Here is a 6,000-nt window from a genome sequence, read left to right on the forward strand (position 1 = left end):
TATACAATACTACACAACTCTCTCAACCTATATTTACACTATACCCACTTTTTTCAAACAATTCACCCCATATCCATTTCAATATTTAATTATTTTTCTTGGTACTTGCATATTCTTTCACCATTTCCTATGCTGACAAAGTAAAGTTACTTTTGACCGAATTTAACTGTAAAAGGTGTGGGTAGTTTAACTTTGTCTTCTTTATGTTTTATTTTGAATTTGTCCCACCTTTCTCTCCACAAAACTTCCGCAAAGTTCCTCTCTGCGTGAATTCTCCTAATTCGCAATGATTGGTGCAACTCTAATTTTGACTTATGCGCATACCAATTATTTAACTATGCGCATATCAATTATTTATAAAATATAAACAATGCGCATCTCAATTTTAAAATATTTATAAAACAATGCGCATTCAAATTATTTATAAAGCAATACACTAATTTGTTTGACTTTCTTAATTACATTATGCGCAAATTCTATACTATGCGCATAGTAAAATTTAAATTGGGAAATTATTGAATTGCAAGTTTGAAATTATTTCTAGTTGAATTGCGCATAGTTTAATTTGAATTGCTAGTTTGAAATTATAGAATGCGCATTTTGAAATTATTGACCATTGAATTTGTGGTAAAGTAATTGTAAATTAAATTGAGGGACTTTCTTATTAAATTATTGACCATCAAAGTTTACTTGATAGCATTTTGACTTTCTTAATCAAATTCTATTGACCATGCGCATAAAATGTTTGCAAATTAAAATATAACTATGCGCATTATTTATTAAATAATTTATTTAAAGTTGACCATCAAAATTTAATAAAAAGTTATTTAAAATAATTATTGTTGACCATCTAGTAATCTATGTTTGGGCATAAAATGAAGAATGACATGTTTGTAATTTTTTTAGATGCGCATCTCAATATTAAATTATTTAAATATGCGCATAATATTACTTTAATATTACGCATAATTTATATGTATAGTTAAAATTAATGTTGATAATTTAAAATGCGCCGAAATATGCGCCAAAAATATGGGGTATAATTAATATATAATTTAAAATGCGCATAATTTTCGGCGCATAATATGTGCGCATAGTTAAATAATTTAAAATTAATATTAAATTATTTATATGTAATTTATGCCCATTCATGGTTCAAAATGCCCATTCATGACTTTTATGCGCATAGTTATTTAACTATGCGTAATATTAAAGTTGACCACAAAGTCATCAACATAAATTCAAATTTGCGCATCCAAATTTGCAAACAATGCGCTAAATTCAAATTTGCAAACTATGCGCACAAGTTGCAAACATTGCGCTAAATTCAAATTTGCGCATCTAAATTTGCAAACAATGCGCTAAATTCAAATTTGCAAACTATGCGCACAAATATTAACTCTGCGCATAGTAATTGCGCAGAGTTAAGGCTATGCGCAAACAATAACATGTGGACAAATTCAGTACACGGAAATCCACACTGCAAATCACACGCCCAATCATTAGGCACAGCTTTTTTCAGCATAAGAAATATTAAAATAATATAATGGGTATGGGGTAAATCATTTTGAAAAAGTGGGTATATGAGAAATGTAGTTTACAAAAGGTGGGTATTTTAGATTTCCTCCCTAAATCTATTATGTGATACACAACATTTAAATACATGATTTTGCGAATAATTCTAAATGACAAAAAAATTATTAATTTATTATAATAATTAATCTCGTAACTATTAGAAGTAATTCATCAAAATGGAATTTATGAGCAAAATTGATTTATGCTCATAATCTAATTTTGTGCATAATTGATTTTTACTGTTAATTTATTCAATGATATTATACGCAAAATAGAAACAATTAATCTCCTGGACTATGCTCAAAATCAAAATAATTAATCTTAAAATCAATTCATAAGTATCAAATCCTTATCACGTCTAGCACCTTATAGTCAAAGTCGGGTCAACTAAACCCCGAAATACTTAATTTCCTCCAATTAACCCCTATGCACTAACGTCTAATTAACGTTATTTATTTATTTTTCAAAAAAAAATTGAATCAGTGGGCCCCACCATTTCTTCCCAATCAAGAAGAAGGCTGCTGAGATCGGTGGGCGAATCATTCATTAGCAACAAGATCAAACAACAACAACAACATCAACGCTACAGACAACAAGATTAGGTTGTGATGTTCAATTGGCATCATCATCCCTCCGTTGTTCGGACGACTGAGGGGGAGGACCGGAGAAGGATGCAAGCAAATTGAGGTGATGATCGTCGCTGCGGAGGTCTTCCCAATTCCCAACTGCTGATATTGTTGTAGAAACTTCAAAGAAGCTGAATGTTGTTGTTATTGGTGCTGTTGCTGGTGATGATGATGGGAATTATTTGAAGCTGCAACAACCATTTCAGGCCAAAATTGGTTCGGGCGGGTAGAGCCCAGAAGTCTCCAGCAGCGACGATGGGGCTTACAGAAGCGGAAACAGAGGTGCTGGTGGTGTTCGCCGAGAATGAAGGAAGTGGGGGTAAGGAGGGAATGGGTGAGGGGCTTATGGTTGTGGGTGGAGGGGGAAACGGTGGAGAAGTTGGCGGCAATAATGGAAGGCTCGGCCTGGCGGAGGAGCCACTCGGACTTGTGCCCTAGCTCCCATTATCAGTATGCTAATTGGGAAGAAATGGTGGGGCCCACAAATTCAAATTAAAAAAAAAAAAACAGACGGCATTAATTAGAGGGATTATTGCCCCTAAATACACAAACTATGACCAAATTCTAGTTTATAACACCACCTTTAGATTTTGCCCCATAATACATAAACTTTCAAAATTTTCTGGAATTTCCCATAACCAAAGTATGGATATTCAAAAATTACCCTATTATAAAATTTATTGCACCTTGACCCCTAAAACTTTTGGTTTTGAACAAAAGACAATTTATACCTAAAATATGTTTAGATTGGGCTTAAATGGTATATCGGCTGGAAACTTTCCTCGTGCCCGATAGATTACTTTGTAATCTGGGTCTGGACTGTGAGACAATGCCACGTACTTTTAAGCAAAAAACAGTTTAAAAGATCCTTGTTTAAAATGGTATCAGAGCGGGTTTTTATAGAGGAATTATAGAATTTTTAATTTATTTTAAGATTAACCCATGTGGGAGTAGACTCCATTTAAAGTTTATGGATCCGGACGAGTGTCCGAGATGTGTACACTACAGGAACTCTCTCCAAAATTTGGAGGAAGAAACCAGTCGCCTAATAGGCGATCTCAAATGGAATAATCGAGCCCTCGTTACCAACTTACGACGAGGAGGAGATATCGAGCTTATTCGCGAGATTATCGCGAGTATCCAATTCTACCACGAGCACCTCATGAGATTCGCCGTAACCAGAGCGGCGATAGAACAAAGGAGAGACGAAGCCCATCAGTCACACGATTGATGGAACCGAAAGACAAGGCGGGAGTAGCTTACCCAAGCTACCACAAGATCAAGCCAGACTCTTCCGAGAATGTCAACCTACGGGAGATTCAAAAGACGGTGGAGTACTACGACGTCAAGCTGTACGATCTACCGATAGAGCTGAGCAGAATATCACTCAAACAAGAGGAAATACTAACCCTCTTGCGTGATATCCAGAAAAGAATAGAGGAGATCGAAAGGCGAAAACCATGTTCCGAAAAAATTCGGAATCAATGGTCCAAAGACCCGACGAATCTAGCTCTATTTGATGCAACACCTAAGGAGTTGCAGCCGAAGGACATAATCCGAATCATGAAAGGCAAATATCATGAATAGCCTTGACAGAATCGGATTAGAAGATCTACAAGAGTTAGCAGAATCTTTTGTTAACCTCAATATGGTGGATCTAAAGATGAACCAAGGAGATGAGGTCCCCAAAACCGAGTCTCAAGAAGAAGAACCGTCGAAAAAGGGGTCAACTCAAGACGATGCGAGCCAGTACCAACGAACCAGACGACGGAGGCCTCAGATGCAGGATACTCCTGTAGGAAAGGTCACACTGGAACCAGTCCATCCATATGGATTGATTCTCAACCTCGACGAAGCCAGTTTCAAAGAATGGGAGGGTCTCATCGACGAATGGGCTTCATCATTAAAAGTCGTGATTGCCACAATTGATTACGACAAAAAAGAGTTTGCCAGAGTCTTCGAAGCCAGTTTGGCAGGCATGGCAAAACAATACTGGGACAAAATTGAGATTCCAGCAAGGGAAGAAATGTTTAGTAGCACCTCAATGTATGATATCATTAAGGAAACTACTAGACAGATAAAAATCCATTTCTTGGGAATGGGTTTTTTCGAAGGATCCGCAGAGGAGAAGCGCAAGAAATATCAACAGGCACTTTACAATCTAAGATTAATGGTGCTAGAGCCAAAAGCTCTCGATGAATTTCTGCGTCTATACACCCTATATGTCCATATGGGGGAGGTTGATGATCAGAAGGCCATGGATCTTTTTTTCCCAAAGTTTCCGAGTCCATGGAGAGAGATGCTCATCAACGAGTATGTATCACCAGGAGGATATCCACTTGATAGTGCTTCAAGGAGGATGTCTTATGTCCACAAGAAGCTGTCAGAATGGTGCCAGAAGGCAGCGGACCAGAGGAATCTCAAGAGATTGAGGAGACTCAACAAGAAATCTCCATTGATGTGCAACAACATTGATCTTCCAACAGAGATTGGTGCTGAGTTGCTGTATCAAAGGAAAAGCCGAAAGAAACATAGGTATCAACCCTATGAAAGAAAGTCCAGAAGGAGTTCTTGGAAGCCGAGAACTATGTGGACCAGACAGAAGGCGCGCTCCTACAAGTCAGGCCAACGGAGCGGACCATCAAGAAACCGATTCTCAAATCAAAAGAGAATCCCGGCAAGAAAAACTTTCAGGCGCACTCAGGCCAAAGCAAATGAAAGTTTCAAGGATTGCAACTGCTGGTCGTGCGGTGCAAAGGGACATATTTCAACCAATTGCCCAGACAACGAGAAAAGGAAGATAAGAAGATTCGAATCCACACCGGATATCGAAGACGCTATCTACCACCAGGAATTGATACCCGTGTATCAATTCGAAGATATATCCTTTGATGAGAGTATATATGAGCAAGAAGAGGTCTTTAGTTCTGAGGATTCGGAGATGACCGATGGATCAACCAGAGACGAGTCAGACTAAAGAGGAGCAAGAGGTTCACCACACCCAGAAGGAGGATCAGAATGGATTTACCAGCCATTTCCTGATTCCACAAGAAGAAGTGGTGAAGAAGCTCGTAAGAAAACTCAAGAAGGAAACCGAAGAGGTTCAAACCTATCAAGGGTTTTCCAATGGAAGATTGAATCGAGTTCTTTATAGCTTGATTCCAACTAAAAGGAAGCATCATGTCTATTTTGACGTTACAAGCCAAGAAATGGCGCTTCCAATCGAGATCACAAGTAATCAGGTGGAAATCCAGCTGGTTCCAGCCGAAGAAATAAGGCAGGATCTCAAGAAAATGAAGCCAGAAGTCGCAAACACGATGAAATGGATTCATATTGGAGCAATTCAGTTGGTAATCAAATCTTCCCTTTTCCCAGGGACGGACCAACCAATTGATGTCGCACTTTGCGACAAAAGGATCAGAGATGCCAGAGGATCAATTCTGGGAGCTTTTTCGGGCAATCTCTATGCGAAGAAGATTATAACCGAGTTCTATCCACAAATCGCTTATAATCTGCAAGATTCATCCTTCAGCCGAGCCCTGACTCTCTATCAGGACTACAAGAAGAAGGAATACATGACGGATGGAAATAGGCCATACTCACTGACTTACCAAGTCTCGTATGCCTTATCAAATGCCCATCACACGGAATTATTTCTGGGAAGAGAATATATCGAAATTTCGGAAATATTCAAGGAAGTTGCCAAGGCAGTCAATCCAAACCGAGTGGAGATTCCTCAGATCAGAGAAATCGACATCGATATTGGAGACAAGCCGGTGCTTAGCCATACTCAGAGTCT

Source organism: Salvia miltiorrhiza, chromosome 3 (assembly GCF_028751815.1).
Source record: "Salvia miltiorrhiza cultivar Shanhuang (shh) chromosome 3, IMPLAD_Smil_shh, whole genome shotgun sequence".
NCBI lineage: Eukaryota > Viridiplantae > Streptophyta > Magnoliopsida > Lamiales > Lamiaceae > Salvia > Salvia miltiorrhiza.